Source organism: Manis javanica, chromosome 4, assembly GCF_040802235.1.
Source record: "Manis javanica isolate MJ-LG chromosome 4, MJ_LKY, whole genome shotgun sequence".
Taxonomy (NCBI): Eukaryota; Metazoa; Chordata; class Mammalia; order Pholidota; family Manidae; genus Manis; species Manis javanica.
Genome location: NC_133159.1, coordinates 136,813,676 through 136,841,239, shown reverse-complemented (window position 1 = coordinate 136,841,239; position 27,564 = coordinate 136,813,676). Strand labels below are relative to the sequence as shown.

Genomic DNA, 27,564 nt, shown 5'->3' with positions numbered 1-27,564 from the left:
TCGCTGTTGTTTGCCTGAAATATGTTTTTCCATCCCTTGACTTTTCGTCTGTGCATGTCTTTGGGTTTGAGATGAGTTTCTTGTAAGCAGCATATAGATGGGTCTTGCTTTTTTATCCAGTCTGTTACTCTGTGTCTTTTGATTGGTGCATTAAGTCCATTTACATTTAGGGTGACTATTGAGAGATATGTACTTATTGCCATTGCAGGCTTTAACTTTGTGGTTACCGAAGGTTCAAGGTTAGCCGCTTTAGTATATTTCTGCCTAACTTAGCTCGCTTATTGAGCTGTTATATACACTGTCTGGAGATTCTTTTCTTTTCTCCCTTCTTATTCCTCCTCCTCCTTTCTTCATATGTTGGGTGTTTTGTTCTGTGCTCTTTTTAGGAGTGCTCCCATCTAGAGCAGTCCCTGTAAGATGCCCTGTAGAGGTGGTTTGTGGAAAGCAAATTCCCTCAGCTTTTGCTTGTCTGCGAATTGTTTAATCCCACCATCATATTTAAATGATAGTCGTGCTGGGTACAGTATCCTTGGTTCAAGGCCCTTCTGTTTCATTGTATTAAATATATCATGCCATTCTCTTCTGGCCTGTAGGATTTCTGTTGAGAAGTCTGATGATAGCCTGATGGGTTTTCCTTTATAGGTGACCTTTTTCTCTCCAGCTGCCTTTAAAACTCCTTGTCCTGGATCCTTGTCATTTTAATTATTATGTGTCTTGGTGTTGTCCTCCTTGGATCCTTTCTGTTGGGGGTTCTGTGTATTTCTGTGGTCTGTTCGATTATTTCCTCCCCCAGTTTGGGGAAGTTTTCAGCAATTATTTCTTCAAAGACACTTTCTATCCCTTTTCCTCTCTCTTCTTCTTCTGGTACCCCTATAATACAGATATTGTTCCTTTTGGATTGGTCACACAGTTCTCTTAGTATTGTTTTGTTCCTGGAGATACTTTTATCTCTCTCTATGTCAGCTTCTATACGTTCCTGTTCTCTGGTTTCTATTCCTTCAATGGCCTCTTGCATCTTATCCATTCTGCTTACAAATCCTTCCAGGGTTTGTTTCACTTCTGTAATCTCCTTCCTGGCATCTGTGATCTCCCTCCGGACTTCATCCCATTGCTCTTGCATTTTTCTCTGCATCTCCATCAGCATGTTCATGATTTTTATTTTGAATTCTTTTTCAGGAATATTGGTTAGGTCTGTCTCCTTCTCAGGTGTTGACTCTGTGATCTTTGTCTGCCTGTAGTTTTGCCTTTTCATGGTGATAGAGATAGTTTGCAGAGCTGGTATGAGTGATGGCTGGAAGAGCTTTCCTTCTTGTTGGTTTTTGGCCTTCCTCTCCCCCTTCGTGAGGTGCTGGGTTCTCGCAGGTGTGGATGTGGTCTGGATGTTGTCCTGTGTCCTCTGGTCTCTATTTTAGGAAGAGTTGTCTTTGTTATATTTTCATTGATATATGTGGTTTTGGGAGGAGATTTCTGGTGCTCTATTCATGGCGCCATCTTGGCTCCACCCTCCATTTTTATTTTTAACTATTTTTTATGTGATTTAGTTTTTTGAACTTTGTATAAGGTATGTATTATATTTATATATGGTTTTCTATTTGGCTTCTTTTGCTCAACATTATGTTTGTGAACTTCATGCATTTTTTTGCATGTAGCTGTTATTTGCCCATTTTTATTGCCCATAATCATTCAGTAGAATGATTAGCAGTTTTTATATCCATTGTCCTATTGAAGGACGTTTGGTTTGTTTACAGTTTGGGGATGATACCAAAAGATGCTGCTATGATCACTGTTGGAACGTCTCTTGGTGAGCCTGTATGTGCACGTCTGTATGCTTTGTGTTGGTGGAATCCTGTCATCTTATTCCATTGTTATATCAGCCTTGTTAGCAGGTGGGTATAGTTTGCTCAGCTCAGGATGTGTGGGAATCTTGGCTCACTGTCCTGCCTCTGTACCCCTTGGGTCATCTCTTAGCTCCTACTGGTGCCACATCGCTTTGTCAGGTGTGAGAATTAGACACTAAAGCTTGTGTGCTGCACATAGGTAACTCCAGGCAGGATATGTAAGTGGTGTGTTGGGGGCACAGTGTGTACCTCACAGTCCTCCAGATGGATCCAAATGCCTAGCCCTTTAAAGCTTTGGTGTCTCCCTGCAGCGTTTCCTCCCAAGTGGCTTTGGTGCCCCTCCAGCATATTGAGTGGAGAATGGTCAGGAAGACTGAGGCCACAGCTGAGTCTCCTGGCCCCTGCTTGCAGTGCAGCTAAGCTCTTAATGTGTTTTCATAATTAAAGCAGAAAGGTCCCATTGTGGCACTAACGCCTTTGCCATAAAGCGCTTTTTGTTTTCTAACAAAATTCCAAGTTGCAAAAGCAAGTCAGCTTAGTAAGGACACAATACCAATTAATGGCCATTTGCCACTTGCAGCAGCTAAGCAAGCTCCTAGTAAGTAACGGTTGGCCAGCCTGTGTTTTACTGCAGCACTCCAAGGACACAAAAGGACTTTGCAGGCTACTTGGAGGAACACAGTAAAATATTAGGAGTCATTGTTATCATCCTGGAATTATAATTTGATATTAATGTATCAGGGTTCACTTAGCTCCCTGTTTAGAAAATCCAAATAACACTGGGTTAAATAAGTAAGAGGTTATTTTTCTAATGAAGCAAGTTCAGAGGCAGGCTGTTCTGGGGCTCCATGTTGACTCCTTATATCTTTTTGCTCTGTCAGACTTAGCATATGACATTTCCCCTCGTGCTCTCAAAACAGATGCTGCATCTCTTCCTTCGCATCTTCATTCCAGGTAGGACTAAGGGGAGTAGGAAGCTGGCTTTTGCCAACTCACTCATCCATTTTATTGAGGATAACTAATGTCCTCAAAGTACCAAGAGGTAGGCTTCTCCTTATACCTCATTGGCTAGAACTGGGTCACATGACAACTACCAGTTACAAGGGAGCCTGAGAGCCAAGCACATTATCACTCTGAACAAAATCGGGGACCCCCAAAGTTCAGGAAGAAGGGGAAAAGAGAGATGGGTAGGCAGCTAACATCAGGTGCCACAATTTGCTAGATAGCATAGGGAATGAAATGTTGCAAGTAAAGTGAGTTTCCTTGGTGACAGAATTATTCCTGTGAAGACTAAAATGTATTTTAATCATTTTAAATGGTACAAGAAGATACATGCATTTTCTCTGAAATAGTCTAATGGCGTGTCTTTCACTGAGGCCGGGAATCTCAATAGCTCTCTTGAGGTAGTATGAAGGGCGGCTTTGCCTCTCACATCACAGTCTCAAAACAGGACACTTTTTGGATCTTGGATCTGCTTTGCAGTTTCCTCCATTTGTTCCATTATTGTTATTCTGTCTTGTGGTCTCTCTGCACTTACGTCTGGGAACTGTGTTTCTTCTCACCTTCACGTTCTCTGGTTTTGATCTTCTATGACTGGAAGATGCTGGGATGCTCGAGCGGCCCTGGGTGAGAACAGGAGGGGCTCTGGTTAGGGAGCGTCTTCACATGCAGCTGCGGCGTCTGTTTCATCAGCTCAGAGGTGTGGGATCGCTTCTGGCCTATGAGATAAGAGAATTAATTATTATACTAAAAAAAAAAAGAGGGAAGTTTCCAGTTTCCAGTCATACCCTCCAGACAAGGTTGCAGTTGGTTTTATGTGGCTGACTTAAAGCTAATTTTCCATTACCATTCAAAATAACTCCCCCCTTGTCTCTCCTGTCTCTGGGAGTGTAAAGCCCCATTTTATAAGCATAACATCTATAAAATCTAGTTTTATCTAATTAACAGACCTGTCATATTCAGGCAGTAACCAAAGGTAAAAATCAAGACTAGGTAGCTGACTTTGGGCAAATTACCTCATCTCTCTGTGCCTCTCTCCTCATCTGTAAAAGGAGGATAATAATAATTGCCTTGGAGTCATTGTAAGAAGTAAATGAGAATAGGTTAAAAAATGGAATAGTGCCTAGCATGTAGTAAGGGCTCAATAAAAACTATTATTAATATTGTCATCATGATAGATGGGGTGTATTCAGTGTGGGATGGGGCCTCCCGGGAAAGTATGTGGAAGCCAGCTTCCTATATGAGCCGTATTTACCTGATGATAGAGATAAATCTGTTGTTTGGACAACCCTGGGGAACCGAGCCCAGACGTCTTAGTTCCCTTCCTGTGACAGTGCAGAATGCAGTTTCTTTTCTTCTTTCCTTTGTTCCAAGAATGATTTTTATAACTGGTTATAAAACTAGTAGATGTTCCTTGTGGAAAACTTGGGAAACATAAAAGCATAAGAGAAATATTTTAAACCCCTCTTAAAAAACAGGTACACATATGTGTGAGTGCAGTACACACCTTTATATATGTAGAGAGAGAGCTTTGAAGAGGCGGGCCATCCTCTGCCTTGTGCTCTGTAACCTTGTATTTTCATGGCACAGTAACTCATTTGTTAAGCATAGCTGTGTGGTGGTCTGTTGGGTGGATTTTTACCTGGAGCTAGAAGAGACCCCTGAGGATTTTTGTACATTGACCGGTTTTCCCGGGTGATTTAGGGAAAACACCCTGGGCCCACTTCCATATTGTAAAACCTGCTTCTGTCCGGCTGAGGGATAGAGTGAAGTGCAGTCTGGCCTCTGTGCTCTGTTATCATAGATTTGTAAGCTGAGAGTGGGAGTGGAGGATTTGGGGGCCTGCGATGGTTTCAGATACAGGCAAGTGTGTAATCAAGGAAGAGGAACCATTGTAACCTAAAGCAGTCAAGGAGTTCAAGCTGTTTACCCTTGAGGCCCTTGTGCGGGCCCCCACATCAGGCTACATGTTCTTGATATGGAAATAAGGCAGGGCTGGCCTCTCAAGGAACTTCCAGTCTTAGTCACAATCTGTGGGCAAAGGCTTGGAAAATCAGTTGGTGGGTAAGTTGTTAGGGCTGCTCTCCTCAAAGGGAGCCCTGGGGATGGGGAGGTCAGTCTTCCCTAGGGGGTGAGAAGGAAGGGGGGGCATTTGGAGCCACAAAGACTTGTGGGGGCAAGGGCATTCCAGGCCAGGGAGCCTTGGGAGCAGGGCCCTGGAAGTATACGCCACAGCTCGCATGGGTGAGGTCAGCAGCAATCGCTATATCTTTTCAGTTTTCAAACTTTTTAATGCTACTCAGAAAAGCTGCACTTGTGAAATGTAGTGTGAACTGTATTATTCTTAAAGTGAAAAGAAAAGGCCAAAGTTACTCATTTTGAAAACACCTGAAGGTGTTCATTCCGTACTTTGGGAAGTACAGTGTTCCCTCAGAACATCACAGAAGTAGTTTCCAATAATTCCAGTGGCTGCAGTCCACCCACCCACCCACCTGTCCACCCGTCCATCTATCAACTGAGCGCCTTCTCTCTACTAGGCACTGTGCCGGGGACCCAGAGCCTGCCCTTGCTGCGCCTCCCAGTGTGGCAGGGAGGTGGATGGCTTCTTAACAATTGGTGTTCTGTGCTGCCAAGTTCTGTGGGAAAGTGGAAGTGGGCGCAAGAATTCCGTCAGCTGGAGAGGGAGGGGAAAGCTTAGGCCTGCCACGCTCAAAGGGGAGAAAAGATGTGTCAGGACTCCCCCCAGTAACAGGGCGTGGTCTTAGTAGTGCTGGGAAAGGCCCACAGCCTTTGAGGGAGCTGCTGTGCCCTGGGGCCTGCCCTGGCTGGATGCTGATAGGATACATGTGTCATTACCCCTGTGTAGCATTTCAGAACAAAGAAATTGTGGCTCAGTTGTTGGGTGATCTGTCCTAGCCACGTTGCCTAGTAATGGTAGGGCTGGCATGTACCCCAGGCTTGCTTGATCCTGAAGCTGCGGATCTTGCAAAACTCACTCCCGGGCCTTGCCAGCTGCTGCTGTCATCAGGTGGGGGCGCACTGCCTGACCAGAGGCCTCCCCAAAGGATGGCTTGTGGTGGTCAGCACTCAGAACCCCTGGCTGCAGTCCCCCTGCAGAGGTACAGTCCCCCTGCAGAGGTGCAGTCCTGATGACTTGGAAATGAGGTTTCCGTTTAATCAATTAGTAAATTATCTGGATGGCCCCCACCCCTTAACAATCTCCAGCGGCTCCACACCCCTCAGACATGGGAATCTAGGAGCCACTGCCCTTCTTTACGCCTTGGTTTCCCACTCTGGTTTCCCACTCCCCAGATGCAAGTCCAGGCCTGCCCTCTGGCTCAAGCGGGGGGCAGTGTTGGGTTGAATCAACCACAAGAGGACAGGAAATGCCTTCAAGGTGGTTAAGTTTGGCAACATTCTTCCCCACGCCCATTTTACAGCTGAGGAAACTGAGGCTTGCTCAGCCCCAAGCACTTGGTGCTTCTGTGGTATCAGCATGAAATTTTCTCTGACTTTCTGGCCAAGGCAGGCTTGGTGCCAAGAACAAGTAACTGGGACGGTGACAGTTAGTCTGCCATGCTGAATGCCACGGGACTCCAGCTGTGCCTGGAGTGAGCGCTCCCTTCTCTGCAAGGCCTCGCCTCGGACACCTGAGTGGGGCCAGAACCGAGGTCACTGCTCTGTGGGGCCTGCAGTGTGAATGTCTTGGGCTGCCAGGTCGTGGGGCGATTTTTGACATAGTTAAAACCAAAGCAAACCAAACAAAAAAGCAGGCGTACTCCTGAGCTTTAGGACTGTTTAAACCCTAGACTGGGTGGGAGGGGGGCAGAGGTGAGTGATCCAGAGCCAGGATCAGAGGAAAGTCTGTGGTACAGGCTTTGAATGTGGGCTCCACCGCCTGGGGAGAAGCTCTTCCTCCAGGGCAGCCTCGCTTTCCCCATCTGGAAATGGGGAGAGTAACACTGAATCCTGCAGGGCTGCTGCAAGAGAGTGGGTTTGAGGCAGAGTGAGGGCCCACGCCCAGCAGCAGTGGCGCTTTGCGGGTGGGGAAGGGAAGGAGCCTGAGGGCGATGCCCTTTGCCGAGCTTTTTATATCTAATTATTTCATTTCGCTCCTAACACCTCCTCTGAGGTAGGTGGCACTGTTCCCATTTTACAAACATAGAGACAAGGTTCTGAGAAGGGATGCAGCTTGCCCACATTCACATAGCAAGTGGAGCTCGACTCAAATTCTTCCTTCCTCACCATGACAAAATTTCCATTTCTCCCGAAGACAGCCTTCCATAAATTGCAGCCAAGGGGTTTAGGTCACACCCTGGGGGTGCATTCCTACATCCGAGGGGTGTGGGTATCGTGTTGCAGGCCAGGCAGTAGCAGAATGCAGTAGGTTAATGTCATCCTTAGATGATGGTCCCTGTGCCTGGAGAGGAGGGAGGATGACATTTTCCCCCTCCCTGGACACTAACTTTGGAACAGCATGATCAGAAACTAAGTGAGTTAATGTTTGGCAGGGCTTTGGACGGTGCCTGGCCATATGCTAAGGGCTGTGCCCACTAAGTGTGTTAGATAAAGGGAGCCCAAATAAATAAATAAGTCAAATGCTAATAACATCCCGTTGGCCCTGAAGTCCCCTTGTCCCAGCTGGCTGTTCTGTGTGGCGCATGTACAATGAAGCTTTGTTTGTCTGCCCCTCTGTCTGAAAGAGGCCTCTCCGTGGCTGACTCATGGGAGGAGGCCAGGCCATGCCTGCCCAAGTTTCTCAGGCCCCTCACTGCCTCCAGCCCCTGCTGTTTTCCACCAGGGGCTCCCCTGAGGAGGAGGTGACCCCCGTTCAGTGGACAGGAGGAGATGCTACCTTCACCTCTTCTGCTAAAGGGCAAGAGGAGAGAGCAAGAACTGCCCTAAGAGGGGGCATCTAGCTGGCTGAGAGCAGGGAGAGAGGGTGGGCATGGAGATGGTGTGGTTCTCCATGTGCCTGTCCTCCCAAGTGGGCTAGAGAATTTGGCCTTGAATCATTATATCCCTGTGAGAGGAGAAGAGAAGAGAAGAGGTGCTCGGGCTGACTTCCATCTGCTCCTGACTTGGGCAAGTTCTGAGTCAGTGTGTGAAATGGGATTTCCAGCCCTCAAGCACTGGGGGCTGCCACCACCCTGAACACTTGATGTCGGTGGTTCTTAAGCCTGCCTGCACCTCGCATCACTTGGGATGCCTTTAAAACATATTGATGTTGGGTGCACAGCCCCAGCCCTATTGACTTGGTATTTCTGGGGTGGGTCCTGGGCACCTCTGTTCCTGTACTCCCTCCCAGTGACTCCAACCCAGAGTGTGGGTGAGGACTGCCAGTTAGAATACCAGAGCCCAGGGGACTGTTCCGAGTCACATGTCCCACTGTTGGGTGTACCCACAGAAGGACAGTGAGTTGGCCGAGGCTGCTCTGGAAGAGGCAGATCGGGTTAGGACCTGGTCCCTGTGGTGCAACCCAAGGTTTCCCCAGACGCGGACTACTGCGTTGTCAGTCCTCGTGTTCATGGTTGTGGGAAAGGGAGGCTGTTGGTTGGGATTAGGATGTTGATGATGTGTGGTGGGGAGACCGAGTTTAGCGTCACCTCGCCCAGGAGGGCTTGCCAGAAGCTCCAGCTAGTGTTTAATCTTTCCATTCTCCGTGCTCCCTTTATCTTGCACTTTATTTACCATCGAGTCTTTTCACGTATATCATGATTATTTATTTTCTAGGCTGTGAGCTTCCTGGGACAGGTTCTGGGTTATAGCCAGCCATGTAAACCGGTGCCTGGACAGAGCAGGCATTCAGTGAATGTGGAGCGGGAGGGTGAATACCTGTGTCCAGGAGGGTTTTGTTGCTCTTCTGAGCCCCTGGGTTAAGTGGGCCAAGGCAACTACCTTTCTGCATTTGTGGCAAGTCCGGATGAGAAACACACAGCCAGGCAGAGTCAGGAAAAACAAGACTGGAAAGGGACTGTGTACTTGATTCTGGGAAGCCTGGCTTACCGAAAATAAGCAACCGCAGCTCCTCCCGTGCAGCCCCGGTTCCACCTCCCCCCAGCCCTATCGCCCGGCTCCCTTTCGCATTAGGCAGATCCAGTGCACATGTCACAGCCGGACTCTGGTTTGTGTTTGGAAATAAACAACTTGGCTCCTTTCTCTGCTGGGACTTTATCGGGAGATACTCACAAGCCACCAGCTGAGATGAGGTGTTCCTTTGCAGCAGCTGGAGAACTCAGGAGCAAAGAGGGAGGGCTTGAGGTGGCTCAGGTACTTCTACATGGTTCTCTTCTGTCTTCACGTTGGTATCTGGGGAGGGCTGGGGGGAGTGGGCTTGATATGAAACAATTTGGAGGGGGGGTTAGATGCAAAGGACTTTTTTTTTCCTTCAAATGCTACAGGAGGGAAAGGCCTGTCTCAGTCTTGCAGGGGCATGTCATACAGGGAGAATAACGCATGCCATCACTGTGAGTGTTGGCCGCCCAGCTAGACTGCTTTTTATAGGGTGGCCCATCCTCAGTACAGCTGGGAGAAGGCTCTCGGGCTGAGGGTATTCCTGTATTTCTGCTGTAGCAAATTCAGAGTATTAAGGAGGAGGGAGGGAGACATGAATAAGGGACCGGGAATGGGAATGTTTCCTGCCGCCTTCATGCCAGGTAGGAACTGGTGGTTCAGAAATGAATATGGCATGGCAGGGGGAGAGGCCCCTCTTTCACAGGACTTGGGGGCAGTGTAGGTTGATACAGCCACTCTCAAGAGGAAGTTGACTCTGTGTGGTAAAGTTGAGGATACACATGCCCAATAGCCAGAAATTTCACTTCTAGTGTCTGTCCTAGAAAAGCTACTCTGCAGGTGCTCAAAAGAGAAATAGACAGAGATATGCATTATAACATTTTTTATTATGAAAAGCTGGGAGCAACCTAAATGCCTCTCAGAGGGAAAGATATCAGTAAGTGGTGGTATATTGACATAATGTAGAGCTATTCAGAGGTTAAATGTACCATACATGAATCAGCCCCACTACATTTAAGAAAAAGAATAGTAGAACCATTGCAGAATATATGTAGTAATGATAACCATTTGTGTAAATTAAAACTACCAAAGCAATGTAGCAAAAGTATAAAATCCTAGACAGGAATGGTACCCCCCAGCTTCACCATAGGGGCTGCCTGTGGGGAGGGAGGGGAAGTAGAAGGCTCTGGTAGGAGTTTAAAGGGAACTTTAAACTTATTTATCATGTTTCATCTTACAAATGTCTGAAGCAAGTGTGATAATTTTAGTATTTGTTAAATCTGGTGGCAAATGTTATATTGCTCTCTCTTTTTTTTTGGATGTGTGAAGTATTTTATTTTTAAAAATGAGGTACGCGTTCCTGTCATTTAGTTGCTTATAATCTAATTGGGAAAACTGGAAAATGAAAAGGGGCCCCCAGATATGAATGTTGATATTATTGATCAAGATAAGAAGCACAAGAGGAGACTGCTGTGGGTGGAGTATTAGTTAAAATTAAGTTCAGCTTCATTCACATCAGCAAAGGAAAACAAGTGACTCAAACAAATTACTTTTTCTTACATAAAAGAGGTCTGGAGGTGGGTAGCTCGGGGTTTGCATAGTGGATCCACAAAGTCATAAAGAAGGCAAATGCCTTCTAGCTTACTGCTTTGTGATTCTTTGTCTTCATGTTCCAACATAGCTACTACAGCTCCAGCTATCACATCAACTCCAGGCAGTAGGATGGATGGAGGCCTGGAGGGGAAGGATGTATTCTTTAAATATTCTTTTTGAAATTACCACATGACTCTTGCATTTACATGCCGTTGGCCAGATGTTAGTCATACAACTACAGCTAGCTACAAGGGAGGATGGGAATGGCCCAGCTAAGCATCAGCATTCTTTAGGAAGAATGGAGAATGGGAGGTGGGAGGCAGTAGATGATGAGAGGCAAGAGAACATGAGGGTGGCTCAGACCTGTGGAGTTGGAGGTGCCTCTGGGCCCTGCTGGCAGACTGTCTGTTTGGGAACTGGGTCTGGAACTTGTGAGTTTCTGGTCTGGGAGGCATCAGTATATATGTGGTGCCACCTGGGAGGAAGGCTGCTGAGCTGTCAGAGAGGTAGGACAGCTAGGAAGCCAGGGGCAGGTATGTCTGGGAGGAGGAGAGGCTCCCTGTGCCAGATGCCCTAGTGAGGTCAGCAGGGTGAGCACGCAAGTATGAAGACTGCGGCTGCTGGGGCCACCTGTGTGGGCAGTTTAAGTGAATCGGAGAGACTGAGGCAGATGGGGGAAGAAGTAAAGAAGTGAACAGCTGAGACAATGTCCCAAGCCTTTGGGCCTGAACAGGAGGAGACAGAAGGTGGGAAAAGGACTCATTCCCAGCAGTAAGCTTTTCCAGGTGCAGCTGCTTACTCTCAAGGCTTTTAGGGTGCCTTCCTCATCTGAAAGAGGTTGGGCTGGTTGGGGCCAAGGACACCTCAGGTGAGCTGGAAAGCTTTAGGTTCAGAATTTTGCCTGAATTCTCTCCCTAAGTGTCAGACTGGAACAGTATTAGGCTGGGTCCAGGCAGGCTGAGAGCAAAGCTCTCCAATCCAGAGCTGTGGCTGAAGAGGGTGGGGACTTACCCCTATGGCAATCAGGTCTGCTTAGGAACGGAGCCTGACTTCTTGTCTATTTCCTCATTTTAGACACAAATCAGACCATAAAAGAAGCAAGAGAACAGCATTAATGTCTTGGGCTATGACCAAATGCTTCCTGTTTGTAATCACCATCTTTAGAAGAGAAATTTTCATATTTTATTGATTTTTAGGCAGATATCTTTGTAGCTGAATATTTCTGAAATTGGGATGCATTGTACACTACCTTTATTATTTATTTTCCCCAAATTCTTTTCATTTTTAAGTTTTGGGTTTTTTTAAAAATTAAGGTATCATTGATATACAATCTTATGAAGGTTTCACATAAGCAACATTGTGATTTCAACATTCACCCATATTATCAAGTCCCCCCCACCCACCCCAATGCAGTCACTGTCCATCAGCATAGTAAGATGCTATAGAGTCATTACTTATCTTCTCCATGCTGTGCTGCCTTCCCTATGACCTACCTACATTGTGTGTGCAATTATAATGCTCCTTAATCTCCTTCTTCCTCCCTTCCCTTTGGTAACTGCTAGTCCCTTCTTGGAGTCTGTGAGTCTGCTGCTGTTCTGTTCCTTCAGTTTTGCTTTGTTGTTATACTCTACAAATGAGTGAAATTATTTAGTATTTGTCTTTCTCTGCCTGCTTATTTCAATGAACATAATAGCCTCTGGCTCCATCCATGTTGTTGCAAATGGTAGGATTTGCTTTCTTCTTATGGCTGAATAATATTCCATTGTGTATATGTACCACATCTTCTTTATCCATTCATCTACTGATGGACACTTAGGTTTCTTCCGTATCTTGGCTATAGTAAATACTGCTGCAGTAAACATAGGGGTGCATATGTCTTTTTGAATCAGGGATCTTGTTTTCTTTAGGTAAATTCCTAAGAGTGGAATGGTATTTCTATTTTTAGTTTTTTGAGGAACCTCCATATTGCTTTCCACAATTGCTGAACTAATTTACATTCCCACCAGCAGTGTAGGAGGGTTCCCCTTTCTCTACATCCTCCCCAGCATTTGTCTTCTGGATGTTGGCCATCCTAACTGGTGTGAGGTGATATCCCATTGTGGTTTTAATTTGCACCACATGCTTTTCTTACATGGATGGTGTATCTTATAAATGAGTGTTCCTACCTCGCCTGTGTGTGTGCAGAATGGATTTTGTTTTCTTGGTCAGTAGAAAGGGCTCTAACTTTGTTTACTTCTGAGAGAGAGTTAATGGGGGGGCCAGTGTATCAAGTAGGTGCTGCGTAGTAGTTAAGGCAGTTAGTCTTTGAAGGAAACTGAAGCTCGAGAGTGGGTCGGTAATTTGTTAAGGTCACATAGCTAGAAAATAATGGATCCAGGATTTGAGCCCAGCTCTGACTTTAAAGTTCATCTCTCCTCCACAGACAGATCTATATTTCTCTGCTTCTGACCTATGCTGTTTTCTAAGTCTGCAGTGCCCCCTTATCCTCCCGTTGAAATCCCACCTATAATTCTTTCATTTTGAATAATAATATTTTGTGATTCTAAGAAGACCACATGTTCTTTGTAGAAAATACAAAAAAGTAAAAACATCAAAATAAGGTTCTATATTTCTAGTGTTTAAATTTTGTTATATGTAGTTTGCTATAAAATAGAAATTGACCTCAATAAAGCTGAAGAAGAAAAAGTTTTTGAAGGATAAACTAGGATGATATTGTATATGTAGTTTTCTTGAGTTGTTAACTTACTCTATCAAGGGCATTGCTCATGTCATTAAATAGTCTTTGCAAGTGGGGATTTTTTTTTGGTTGCTGCATAACTTTCTGCTATAGAAACACACCAGAATGTAGTCACCCACTTCCCCATGATTGTCTATTTTAAGTTACACTTCTGTGAATAGCCTTATGCTCAATGCTTGATTGTTTCTGTAGGATAAATTCCTAGAAGTGGAATGACTGTCTCAAAGCATGTCCCCTCTTGTCTCTGCTACTGTGCTGTTTGGACTGCCCTCCAGGAAGGCTGCACCTCTCAGTGCTCTCACAGCAGCGCACACTAGGGCCTCTCCCAGCACCGCCAAAACACCATTTGTTTTCATTTTGCATTTCCTTGAGTATTATGGTGGAGAGGTTTGTTTTGATTGCTTGTGTCTGTAACTTTCCTCTGAGATAAGTGTGTGTATTTCCCTGGCCTATTTTCTTAACCCTTTCATGGGCTCCGACTTGTGCTTCAGGACCCAGGTCAAAGCCCACTTTTTCCACAGTCCCTTTCCTGCTACTTGTCATTTCTCTGAGGCTGGAAGTTATTTTTATTTTCACCCCTGACTTCTCACAGCAGCTTGTATAGGAGAACAACTTGTAAAATATTCCTTTGCATTGTAACTTGGCATCTTTGGCCCCTGCTAGAATCTAGTCTTTAAGGTGAGAAATGGCCTAGCACAGTGCTGGTAATTAGTTAGGTACTTGATATTCTTGGATGGATGGATGGTGGATGGATAGATGGACAGACCCACACTGTTCTTAAATTTTTTTTTAATTTGGCAAAATGAATCTCATGCCAGCTTACCAAGTTGTGTTCTTCCTTTCCTCCTCTTTTCCCTCTGAATCAGAGAGGGTTGCTTCATCTGAGACCCAGCAGGGCAGGTGGAGTAACCGGCCATGCCACCCTTTGTGGGGAAGGCTGGGCATGGTGGCCCTAAGCAAACCACTTCAAATACGGCATGGATCGTTGGCTACCTACCCAGACTTTTCTCCTCTTGCTGGAAAAGAATCACCACCACCCTCCATTTTCCTCCTTTGACAACTTAAAATATATTATTATCACTAATCGCCTTATAAAATCAGTACATGGTAATTATAGAACATTTGGAAAACAGAAAAGTAGGAGGAAGAAAATGATTATCTAGAGCTTTCCCACTCAAACTCAGTTCACTTGCGGCTGACATTTCTGTTCCCCTTGCATTCTCTAGGCAAAAGTGTTTTGAGTTTTTCCCCCACATAGTTGTAGCTGTTTATCACATGGTTCTTTTGTCTGCCTTTGTCACTCAGTAGAACACAAGAAACTTCCCATGTTTTTGTAAATTAGCTCCATGGTTTTGTAATACTTCACGTGGTTTGACCGTAGCCACTCAGCCTTGCTGCTGTTGTTGGGCTGTGCGCTGTTCCCATTGTCACTCTTGTGAACCAGGATGGTCACAGTCACGCTCAGTGTCCCCTTGACGTTTCTTCAGCTGCACACCCAGGTCGACTGACCCATACGAGCCCTCCCCTCCCTCCTCCCGCTGCGGCCTGTGCCTCGTTTGCCTCTTGGTTTAGGTTTCTCAGTATCCGTGTGTAGCAGCATATTGAGAAATGGCTTCCTTTTTCAGGACGAAAACTCAAGTGCTTGAGCCTCGAGGAAGCCACACCGGAGTGCAGAATCATGCCTGTGGGTGAAGGCCTGGGCACTGCACAGCCAGCCCCTCCTCTCCTCTCTTAGGCCCAGAGCTGCAGAGCCTGCAGGGGAGGCGTGCAGAGCTTCTGGAGGGGCCACAGGTCAGGGATCTGGTGAAGCTCTTCTCCCCAACAGTACGCTCTCGTCACACTTCCCAGGTCCCCATAGGAGTTTATGGTGAGCACCTGGGTCCCCTTGCAGGCTGGGCCCGGACTCAGATCCTGCATGGCGATCCGTTCCCTGCCTCCCCTGAATGAGCCCTATGGGGGCTGCAGGGACGGGAGCAGTCCTGGAGTTGTCTGCAGTCCCACTCCTCTAAAGAGCTGCTCAGGGCATGCTGCGGAGCTCGTATACCCAACTGTCCCCCTGGGGGGCTGCAGTTATGAAGGCAACATTGCCCAACAGTCCAGGGCTTGGACTTGGAGGAACACTACTTGGGTTTACAGCCTGCTCTTGACAGTTACTTAATAATCTCTGTGTCTTACTTTCACCCCCACGCAGATATGATAATAATACCTTCTCCAATGAAATGAGTTAGCACTTATAAACTTCTTTAAGTAGTCTATGATTTGCTAAATTAAAATAAGGAACCAGAGGCCCTGCTAAGCTTCTTGCTCTTGCAGCAGGTTGAACCAGGCCTTCTGCCATCCAACATGGGGGGAAGGGCACTGGGCAGGAGCCAGGAGACTGGGGTTCTGTCCTGGCGCTGCATTTTGACTTTCTGTGTTTCTTTGACTAAGTCACTGTCCTGCCCTGGGCTTCAGTTTCCTCATCTGTTATTTATTGTATATGTGAGATGACCTTAAAGGCCCTCCTCATTTTAGAACATTCGAGGATTTTCTGGTGTAAAGGTACTTCAGATATTGCAAGAAGTGTCCAGTCCTGCCAGTAGCCCTTCCTGGTCAGCCTGGTCCTCAGTCCAGGTGACTGCAAAGACTGGCAGGCAGGAGACCTAAAGACTGTTAGGATTTGCCCAGGTTTTTCCCTGCATTGGTGAGCTCTCCTGTACCTGGAGGGTGAAGTAAAGTATCTGCGTCACCTGGGAACAGGCTCTGGGAGAACCAGCCACCTCAGTAGTGTGACACGTGTGTCATCCTGTGCAGTCAAGCAGGCCTGAGGTGTGGCCGCCAGTGCCTCTGCTCTGTCTGGCCACAGGGTACCCCAGCCTGCAGAGTCACCACTTGCCTGAGGTCTGTGTGTGAAGGAAATCAGGTCTTATGCAAGAGCCTGTGTGTGTGTCTCTACCTTGAGTTACATCAGAAGGCTAAATATGCAGAGCCCTTATGATTGGGGCCCAGCAGTAGGCTCTTGCTCTAGATCTTCCTGCAGACAGATGGGAAGGGGTAGTGTGGATGGCAGGCCCAGGAGGAGATGACTGTGGGTGGAGGCAGGGGTCAAGGCTGCTGGGTTTTCTCCCGGCCTCTACTGGTCCTCCAGGCCTTCTAGAAGGTTCTGGCCTCCTCTGGGCCAGATGGCAGAACCTCCCCTGAGTTCTTGTGCTGTCAGTGATGCATCTGCACCACTGGTGGAGCACAGTGGGAAGCGTGCAGAGCAGGGTCGCCTACTATAAGGTCAAACCCAGTGCCCCAGGCTGGGAGGGGCAGCGCGGATCATGAGGTCTCACTGTGTTGAAGTCGGCTCCAGCACGTACCAGACGCTGGGCTGGCTTCCTTAGCCTCTGGGTCCTCCTTTACAAAGGAGGATCTTCATTCCAGGATGCCCAGCATGAACTGGCTCGCAGTAGGTGATCCAAACATCACAGTCAGTCAGGAATGTGATGTAGCCTATGGTTAGAGTGTGGACTCAGCAGTTAGACTGCCTGGGTTTAAATCCTTGCTCTGCCACTTACTAGCTGTGTGACTTGAGACAGCTCTTTGGCCTCAGTTTACCTCTTTATAAAATGGGGGTGGTGTAGGGCAGGTTTGTTATGGGGATTAAAGCTTAAAGTGATGCCTGGTACATACTAAATGCCTTGTCAGGGTTACTATCTAATTATTCTGTTATCTAATTTCTTCATGAAGGGGTGGTTAGTTGACTTCTTGGGAGGTTGGCAGCCCACTGGCTACATTTATTTCGAAATGGGGCTTCTCTCTGTTCCACTGGAGCTTGTCCAGGGTGCCAGGTGTGCATGGTGTGTGCATTCTTGCCTGTTTGTATCCTTGAGCTGTGTCAAAGCCCAGCCCCTGTCACAGTACAGCCCATGTGCCCAGCCTGGTGGCTGCTGTGCCTGCCCCGCCTATGCTGTCCTCTGCTTGCTACCTCAGCTTGCCTGCATCTTAATAGCTGTCCTAGCGCGCCTGGCTCTTCTGCTCTGCCCACAGGCAGGGGTTCACATAGCACAGGTGGGCTTGTGTGTTGCCCTCGTGACCTCCCAGGAATGAAAGCAGGGGTCAGGAAGGCTGCCCTCGGCCATGAGTGTGCTCCAGCCTTCCCTGACCTCGTCTGCATTTGCCCCCTTTCAAGGAACACACGAGAGTAGCTTGGGATTTGCCGTGTAAATGGACTCACTCAGTAACATGGTTAAGAATCTTAAAGCAAAAAGCACATGAGAATTTAACTGCTTTCAAAGATAGCAAGATACTGGAATTCTCATGATAAAGATGGCTGTCGATGAGGATTAATCATCCGTCAGGCCTACTGCTAAGTGCTTTATATCTCCCTCCCATTAAGGACATATTATTATTTCCCCAATTTACAGGTAGGGAAACTGAGAGAGATTAACCTAACCCAAGTTGAGGGGACTGGGCAGCAGTACAGTTGGGATTTGAACCCAGGTCTTTTGGACTCTAGGCCCAAGCCCCTGACCTCCGCTGACCATACATCTGGCTGAAATTCCTGGGGCAGCTCAACACATACTCTGTTCTCTGAGCCCTTTCTCGCTCTCCACTGATGATAGTGTTGGTGATGTAAGCCCAATTACAGCTGTGTCAACTGGGGTGCATGGGGCTCAGGGGGAAAAATCCTGTAGCCTTTGGCCATTGTTTATTAGGATGGTCCCACTCCTTCTGTCTCCCAGAGCTGATGTCACCTCAACCCTACTGCAATTCCATCTTAAACCCCCTATTTCCTTACCTTCCTCTGCCCAGATAAAATAATCCCTTAAGAAGAGAGCTTTGACTTTATAATGAAGAAGGTCATAGGTAATTGAATGGCCTGCAAGATCCCTTATGAAAGGATGTGTGGATGTCTTCATCAAGCTGTCCCGCACCCTCCCTTGCCTAAGAGTGTCCCCAACTAAGTGTGACCCCAATGGGACTCAATGCTTTAGGAATGGTTGGTTTTAAGCTACTAACTTAAAATCATGCTGTCTGCTCCAGGGTTGGGGTACGAGGAGAACACCTCATGCTCAGAGCTCTTTGTTTCTATAGCTGCTCATTCTTGTTCTATAGGGAGCCTGCAGATGCACCGGCAGCTTAATAATCGACACCTGCATTCGGGCACTTGCCTTATGAGGTCTTCCGCACCCTGCTGCCCCAGTCTCCCCATCAGCTGTCAAAGCCTGGCCTATTTCCACAATTAAGGCTGCAGAGAAGGGAGATAGGAGACATGCATTGTATCATTTTGCCTTCAGAGTGATTTTTTGAGGCTGATCTTTCCCCCCTCATTTACAACAGAGGAAATAAAGGCTCAGAGACATTGCCCACAGGCTCTGTCAATTGCCCACATTCCCATAGCTGGGAGAAAGTAGGGGTCAGTTTGAACTTGAGTCTGACTCTAATCCCTGTGAACTTTCTGATTAAGATAGGGGGAGCCCTCTCTCCCCAGGAAGCCTGGGCCCACTCTCCTTTATGGGGTAGCATGCAGCCTGCACACGTGAGAACAGAACGAGTAGCCCGTGGCTGGCTGGAGAAGTCACCTCTGGGGTCTGGCCACTCTGGCAAATGCTGCCTCTCTCCAGCCCCTGTCTGACCTACCTTTGGAGGCTGCCAGAAAAAGTGGGAGCTGGGACTTCTGTTATTGGTAAATGCAGGTTTCCCCTCTGTCTGGGAGGATGGGGAAGGGGCTCAGGAGCGGGGAGACACCTGGGCTGGGAGCTGTTTGTGGGCTGAAATACCCTTGCCAAGTTGGACCTTCAGCCAAAGGCTTCTGCCAGGTACAGGCCCCCTCCCGCGTGAAGTGCCAGGTCACAGTAAGTGAAACAGTTGGAGCTCTCGGCTCTGTGGCTCATCTGTAGGAGAAACGCAGCCGTTCAGCTTCCTGCATTCCAGGGTGCTGGTATGCCAGAAATTCCCTGGACAAGCCAGCAGGGAAGTCTGGTCTTCATAGTATAAATGCCAATAAAACATCTCTAGAATCTGCTCCTTCCTTTCCACCCACATTGCCACTAACTAAATCACCTTTTGTTCTCATCATTTGCTAAATTGTGGTGGCTTCTTAATTGATTTTCCTGTCTCTGGTTTCTCCACACCCACTTCAGTCTGTCCTCCACATGGTTTCCAGAGTGATGATTGTCAAAAATGCAAACCTGATTACGTTTCTTCCTTTGCTTCCCTCCCTGCGCCTGCAAGAGTGAGTGCAAACGCTTTAGTGTGGCCTCCCGGAACCTGCATGAGCTGGCCATGCCCGCTGGCTGACTTTGCTCTCCCACCCTTTCCCCATCCCCACTAGCTGCCAGCTACTTGCTATATCCTTTAAAAAAAAAAGTTCATTTGTGACTCTGGTCTTTGCTTGTGCCTGACTTCCAGGAGTGCCCTCCCTGCCCCTTACTCTCTATGTGACATACCTTGTGTCCCACCCCAACCTGTTGAGCTCATTTTAGGGGTCACCTCCTCTTTGATGCCTTCCTGGGGTCTCAGCCACCCCACCACCTGGTTAGACCTAGTCTCCTTGGGATCCCACAGCAAGTACATAGACCGCTTTTGTGGCACTGAAGTGGCATGCTTCATGTGGCATCAGCTGTTGTGGCTGGATGGCCCAGAAGGGCCTATGATAGTACCAATCACAGGATTAATGTGGGTATTAGCTGAGACAGTACCCAAAACAATGCATAACACAATGCCTGACACATAGGGATATCCAGTTAAAAAAAAATCACTGTACAGTTGTGGTTAAAAGTCCTGGAATACAAAAATTGTTTCAAAGTGAATCGACCAACCTATACAAAAAAGAGAAAACTATAAAATTTCTGGAACATAGGAGAACATCTTTGGAAATGCGGGCTTGGCAAACATTTCTTAGGAAAGAAAAAGGACAAACCAAAAAATAAAAATTGATAAAGTGGATTTCATAAAAAAGTGGCTCTTTGAAATTTGGATAGACTTTTAGAGGAATGCTTTTGGATGGCATGTGGTCCCAAGAAGAATGAAGGGATACCTTCTTTTTCCTTTTGCACACTGTCTGGAAGCCAACAGAAAGCTCTAGCCTTAGAAATGATAGCCTTAGAAAGAGGTTTGCAGTAGCATCGGGCTTAATAAATGTCAGCAGAAAGGACTGCTTTTGGTTGCAAGTAACAGAAAATGTGACTTCAACAAATAGTCCATTGTGTTTCTCCCACAATGAGCATTTTAGAGTTAGGTGGCTCACATGTTGGTTCAGCAGCCAAACAGTGCTGGTGTCTCTGGTTCGCTGGACCACTCCGGGCAGTTCTAATCTTCAGAGTGGGAAGAGGAGTGGTGGGCAGCCTCAGAGACTGTCCCACCAGTAAGGAAAGCAAACACCTTCCCAGCAGTTCAGTGGATGCATCCTTGTGTCTCATTGGCCAGGAAGTGGGGACTGGACCATCAAGGGAACCATGCTGGGACCCTATCCCAGGTCAATTACGAGGGAATCTCTGAAGCTGGGGCTTGTGTTACTGTGCTGTGAAATTGGGGTAGGGAACCTCTGACCCCAGACCAGTGCTGGCCAAAACAAAATTGGCCTGTGAGCAAGGAAGAAGTCAGGAATGGATATTAGGTAGGTAATGCAGCACCAAACGCAGTGCCCATGATCATCCAGGGAAGCTCGTCATCGCGTTAGTTGACCCTGGTACCTGGGGCACTCATCTGCCCTTGACCGTGCCCCTGCACAGCCCTTTCCCTTTTTCAGTGATGGCCTGAGCTGCTGGGCAAACCATCATGTTCCTGAAAAGGAAGACTTTTTCTCTCCTGAGCATTTGGCACAATCTCCTACTAATAGCAGATGCTTTCAGATCAGAGTTCACAGTGCCTTACCTTCCCCCATCCCTCCCTTCTAGTGGTTTCCAGGGGACCAGGTCTTCAGGGTAAGTAAGGGGTAGGGGCCCATGGACAGGAGTCCTCCTTGGCTGTTGGGTGCACCCTCTGCCTTTTTTCCTAGGCTTCCACATGGTAATTCACAGGCAGGTCCCTTCTAATGCATAGTCTCAGGACTTCTCTGGGATTGCCTCTTATGGACAAGGGACTGGGGGCTAAGCTCTGCTCCCTGGGCCTGGCAGACTTCAGACAGGCACACAGAGTTAAGTGTTTGACTGGGACGTCTGGTTTGTGGGTGACACTACACCTGTGGCTCCTGACATCTGCTGTACTCTCAATGTTCCAGCAGAAACCCTGGGCACTGGGGCTGCGTCTGGGATGCTGAGGGCAGGCATACCTACTGCTTTTCTTTGCCTCCCACAGTTCCCTGGTAGGGTCCATCTGGGGACACATCTGTCGCACGCACTGTGTGAGCTCCTCAAGCTTACAGACTGGGTTGCTTATGGCCACATCCCTGTGCCTAGTCCACTTTATCCTCACAGCCCCCAAGAACTGCTGGTTCTAAAATACACACGGAGTGTTGGGGGCTCGTAATGAAATTGAGGCATGAAGCACCACTAGAAGGGCAGCGAGGAGACAATTCATTCACCAACTTTTCAAGGTAAAGATTGCTTCCAGAAGAGCATCTTTGTTTGATGCACCCTGGGCTTCTCAGGTGGGAGCTGTCTTAGAATATTTAGGTCAGGGAAATGCCTTCCTCTTGAAAATCTTTCCTGTTGAGTCTCATGGCCTCAGTGGAGCCTGAGATAGGGTAACAGATGTTGCTGAGAAAACTCGGGTTCTTGGCCATCCATTCTGGCCCAGCTGAAGCTCTGTCTTTCCCAGGAAGCTTTGTAAGTGCTTCTAAGCCACATGACTCTCTCCTTTCCCAGCACAATTAGAATGTGAGATGTTATCTGATGGGGGTGCTAATTGCACAGAGGAAGTTAACTAACCTCTCAGTGCTTCTGGGCAGGATCTCCTGTGGACACTGCTGCACTGGCCCCATCTGCGAGGCCAAAGACTGAGCCCATGCTGTCTCAGCCTGGGTTTGAACATCCCTTCTGCTGCCTGTTGTCTTAGCCCTGAGCCCACAGCCCAGGGGAGCCACGAAAGGGCGGGAAGCCCTGAGTTCCCAGCCTTGGCCCTCACCCCTGGCCTCCTTGGGAACCGCTCCACTTGTGGTCGGGCAGACTTTGAAGTTCCCCGACTCCGAGTTTGACGTCAGGGCAGGGTTGCTGGTGGGAGGCTTGGTGGGGAGATGGTCTCCACACAAGTGCGCACATCTGGCAGCTTCCCCGGGAGAGCACGTGCTCTGGGCAGAGTCGGCAAAGGGTGGCTGGTTGAGAAATGCCTGGCTCAAGAATAGAGGTCACTTTCTACTCTCCTCTCCCCACCTCCCCTGGCGCTGTTGCTTGTCTACCCCTTGCCCTCTAAGGGCAGCCCTGCTGGGTACCCTTAGCTCCATGAGGCGGAGAGTGCTGGGGCCCGGGACCAAGGCTGGCATCTTGAAGCCAAGTGCTGTGGTCGGCCCGCGCCTGTGTGGGGGGCTGTCAGCTGCGTCACAACCTCCAGGGCCCTCTTTACATTCTCAGAAATCATTTTGTAACACACTGGCCATGGCAGCCAGACCAGACTGCTTCACTGGCTGCACTGACAGGAGGTTCCCAGAAGCAAACTCCAGCTTTAGGGAGGAGGCAGGAGAAGTGGCAGGGACAGCCCTGACCCCTGGGCAGAGCTGTGGCACTAGGGCCGACGCAGCAGCCTCAGGGACACCTGGGGAAGGCTGGAGTAAGTCTCAAGGACTTTGGTGACTTCCTGAAGTTTGGGGCGAGGTGGATAGGGACCTGTCACTACAGTGCTGCCTAGCTGGGAGGTGGGAGTTAGGGCCTCCTAGGTGTGGGAGAGCTGAAGGCAGGACCCCAAACTGTCTGCTGGCTGGAGGACTGAGTGAGCCGAGGGGAGGAGAATGGGTGTGTGGAGTGGCCATCCAGGCACCTCACTTTACTCTGCGAAGCACTCTGGGGTCTCTTGGGAAGTGGCAGACCCAGGTACCAGGCAGAGTGGTGACTAGTTTCAATGCACCCAGAGCTGGTTTGGAGCCAGGGGTTGGATGTAGCCCAGATGACAGGGTACAGCAAATCAGGACCAGCGACAGTGGCCCATTGTGTGACTGGACACATTTGGAGAGTGTGGGGCAGCCTGTGGCTTTTATTCAAAGCATTCGCTGCCTGGAAGAGTCTGGGCACTGCTGGATTTTCAGCCTCAAGCTGCAAGAGAGGTAAACCCTGCTCGCTGCCACCGTGCTTGTGTCGGTCAGGATAGCTTAGATAGGCTTTGGGGGGGAGGTAGATAGCGGGAGTCATTATTTGGGGGTGGTATGGTACATAAAAACAGAGTGCTGGGTTAAGGTCTGAGTCCTTTCAAGATCTGAGAAAGTTACAAGGTTCTTGGTGTCTCAGTTTCCTCACCTGTAAAGTGGGAATAATAAATACACTTTAAGTGTCATGACTTAGCCCATGGGATTTGACTATTTGTGAGTGACCCTGAGCAATGAGCTGTACTTGTCATTGTGCTCGGGCCTGACTCAGAATTGCACATGGCTGTAGGGTGGGTGGGTGTCCCTTAGCCAGTGAGTGAGCCAAGCAGGCTGCCCAGCACCGGTATCTCAACACAGCTCTGTTTTTCTCCACTTGCTGTTGAGTGCACAGTACTTCCCATCAAGTGTCTGGAAGGAATTGTGACATTTTCAGTTGTACACAACTGTGTTTTGTGGGAAGAATGATATGCTTAGGGACCTGGCTAGCTTTGGGGTTGTGTGAAGGTTGGGACATCACTCTTGTGCTGTCAGGGATCTACTGCAATTCCTTTCTCCTGGAGTTTCATTGAGAATCCAGGGAGAGAAGATGATAAGGTACTATGTCATGGAAATCATTATTACTGCTAGGGTTGATAACTGAGTATTGACATGTTATCCATAATTGAGAGTCTACTGCTGTACATGGGAATCTGGTGTCCATCTCTACCTGTACCTGAGATTAACTGTCTTTATATTTCAACATCTGTGACATCTGCCCCATAGATGGAACTGCATCCCCTGCTTGAGATGTGAGCACCTGGGATAGGGACAGGGGCAGCATTCTGCTCAGGGTCCTGCAGTCCCAACGTCCGGTCAGACTTAGGGTGACAAGTGTCTTGGCATCCAGCCACTTCTGCAGCCTGTATCTGGGGGCCTCCCACAGAAGGGGATTTTCCCGACAGACACTGCAGTTTTAGGGTGCAGCTGACCTTGTTGGCAAAGTCAGTTTTCCAGAAAGATGTATTTACAAAAGTGCAAAAGCCTGGGTAAGGAGTAATCCAAGTGGCACCAGCCAAAAGCCTTTATGTTCTTCCTCGTCAAGGTTGGACTTACAGGCTGAGCAGGACAGCCTGGCTATGAAGCCCTGGCTCCTGCTGGCGGTGGTGCAGTGGGTAACAAGTGGTTGGCGCGGACCCCGACCCGTTGGAGCAGGTGCTGGGTGGGATGTTTGCCCAGCCATCACCACTGCACCGCCTGGCCTGTCCAGCACAATGGCTGGAGGCAGCTCTGTGGAACTGCAGGTTTCTGCTAGGGCAGCTGTTTCAGCCTGCATATCTGCCCCTCCCCCTTTTTTCCTCCCCCTCTCTCCCTCTCCTCTTCCCCCTCCCCCTTTCCCTCTCCCTCTCCCTCTCCCAGAGGCAGGGCAGCTCCAGCTGCACTACCACTGTGGCTGCCTCCAAGGCATGTCTATATCCTCCAAGGTTTCTATAGCCTCCAAGAAGCCAGCGTCCCAGATCAGCCTGGCCTGCGGGTTGCCTGTGACAATGTGATTCACTCATCAGTGAACCTGGGATCCACGGGTGCCAGCCACCAGGAGGCAGGTTTGGGCCCAGTGGAAAGGGCCTTCCTGGGAGGCTGCGGTCCCGGCGCTTAGCAGCTTTCGGCAGAGCAGAGGTGCAGGCCTCTTGGGGTCCTGTGCCCTTTGCAGTTCTGGGAGCTGCTTCCTGTCCCTGTGTTTCTCTCTTTCAACGGCATGTACTTCAGGAGCTCTGACGGGTGTCTGTTCTTCAGGGATGTCTGACGGGCCTCCATAGAAGTGATGCCCAGAGCAGCCTGGGAGGCCTATGTCAGTCCCACTGGAGCAGCTAAGGTGGCAGGTTACACGAGGTTAATCGGGGTGCCAGGTTAGGGGTGCAGGCGCACTCCAGCCGTGTCCTTAGGTGCTGACCGTGGGGGCGTGAGCACTCTGAGGAAATGGAGGACTCAGGTTCCCCAGAGTCCACCTATGAGCTGGGCCTAGGCCCTCTTGCTTTAAAATAGACGTCCCTGACTGTGAGTTCCACCAGCACTTTCCTGAAGGCCTACACCAGCTTTGGGGGTCCACGGTAGCCCAGCTCAGAAATGGACCTGATCTTACCCACATCTTCCCTGTTGCCCAAGGAGATTGTCACAGAACCTGAAGAGAGCTGGGCAAGGACAGCCCCCACTACAGCCACCACTGGACATGTTTCCCCTTGTTGCAAGCATTTTGCTGAAAAGTTTACATCCGTATATCCTCATGTAAATCTTCACAACAGCCCTTTGAGGTAGATCAACCCCATTTTACAGGTGAAGAAACTAAGGCCAAAGGTTAAATCTGCATTCACCCACAGAGGGAGTGTGTTGATGAGGGGCTTTGAGGCCAGGTCCGCTGTCTTGAGGGGCAGACTGCCCCACAGAGCCGTGCTGCCTCCTGGATATGGTTGCAGTAACCAACAGTAACATGGCAGGACCTGTATATTGTCCCCTCTTTCAAGCAGTTTTGCATATAGTGGCCCCAACTTCCATAAAATGATATCCTTTTTATGGTGAGCTTAAAGCTGAACTAAGGGGAATTTCACCAAGATCCTTGATCTTAAATATCAAAGCTGGGACCAAAGCCTAGATCTTCCAGCTGAGGACGCTTAGGGAGCACCTGCTGTGTACCGTGTGTCTGTGATAACCACCTCTCTGGGGGCTGACTGGGTTTTCTATAAAGCAGGCAGAGCATGAGGGTTGGGGTCGGGCACATATTCATGGAGCAGAAGAATACTGGGGTAGGTGCTGAGACTTAGTTTCACCCTGGGGTCCTCCCCTGTGGCCAAAATACTAATGATTCTTTCCTTCCTGCTGTTGGGCCAGGTGAAAAACTGAACCCCCAGGTGTTTTTCTATTCTGGAAAATTTTTATCTTGTGGTTTTGTGGTTTAGAAAAAATGATACTACTCATGAAAGGCCCCCTTGTCGTCCCCTGGGGCTGGGCTGGCAGGTCCCGCTGTGGTTTGTCTGGGAAAGTAGCTCTTAGGTGCATCTGTGACTGTGACTGACTCTCAGGAAAGTGAGAAGTTGGCTTGGATGGGGGCTGCTGCGCACCGGCCACCTCCATCCTGCGTGAATGTGAACAGTTCTGCTCCTTCAGCAGAACCTGAATCTGCAGGTATCATTTCTTCTTTAAGAGCTCCAGGAGATAGGACACCAGACCTGCTGGCAACTGGGTCACAGTGTGCTTGCTGCTGGTCTGCCTCTTTGCCTGTCCCAGCTCAGCTGCTACACTATGGCCTGTTACTGGGGCAAGTGAGCAATCACTTCAAGTTCTGCACAGTCCTACCCACAGGCCAGCTTTGTGCTGCCTAGCGGGGGTCTCTGACAGCCTTTAAAAAAAGAACCTATTCACTCCTTTTCTGGGGACCTTTCCCTAGTTTTTGAGATCCTAGGGCTCTTGAGCTATCACTTGCCTAAGTGGCATTTGTTTCCCACTGTCATTTTGGTAAATATGTGCCATCGGGGCTAAAATATATCTTGTTCATTTGTTCACTCATTCAATTAAGGTTTTACAGTAGCAGACTATGTACCAGGCACTCCTGGTTCCGAGGCATCTAGCGGTGGCCAGACACAGACCTGGCTTCACAGAGTTTGCAGCCTAAAGCTGGAAGCAGACAAGGAAAAACCAGAACCACGATGGGTGTTCTGCAGGAGGGGAGGGGCAGGGGGCTGAGGAGCAGGCTTGGGGGAAGCTTCCTGAAGCTTTCTAAACTGAGTTGCGAAGGCTGAGGGGTCGCTGGGAAGAGCCTTTTTGGCAGAGGGCTGAGGGCGTGGAGGCTGGAAAGGGCTGGACATGTTGGAGGGATGAGCTAGAGAAAGTCCTCCGGAGAAGGGACATTGTTATTCATCTCCCAGAGGTCTGGCATCGTGCCGGAGATGGGCGGTTCACTGATGCTGCTGTTTGCCAGCTGCCCCGACCGCTTTAGTTCATGTGGAAATGAATGGTCTTGACTTTGCAGTTCCTTGATTTATTGTCCTGTCTTTGGTCTGCTCTTTAAAGCTGCAGTCTGAAAGCAGTTTGGAGTGGAGGGAAGGCCTGGTTGTGTGAAACGTTTTAATGTTGGGATAAAGCCCATGTGTTTCCTTGAGCATGTGCTAATGTGCCAAGTGCAGTCATAGGCGTGTGGGCACAGACATGAGTGAGGTGGA

At 48.6% G+C, this 27,564-nt stretch overlaps 1 protein-coding gene and 1 long non-coding RNA gene across 2 annotated transcripts in view; one reads left to right on the top strand and one right to left on the bottom strand.

The window, feature by feature from the left end:
- The window catches only part of LOC140848615 (uncharacterized), a 73,432-nt gene that overhangs the window by 21,614 nt on the left and 24,254 nt on the right, over positions 1-27,564 (top strand). The window lies entirely within an intron of this gene.
- LOC140849068 (uncharacterized) lies at positions 879-18,202 on the bottom strand. Its single transcript, XR_012130561.1, has 3 exons — positions 9,027-18,202; positions 4,093-4,261; positions 879-3,556 (listed from the first exon to the last, which is right to left on the bottom strand). It is a non-coding gene; the product is annotated as an uncharacterized lncRNA (long non-coding RNA).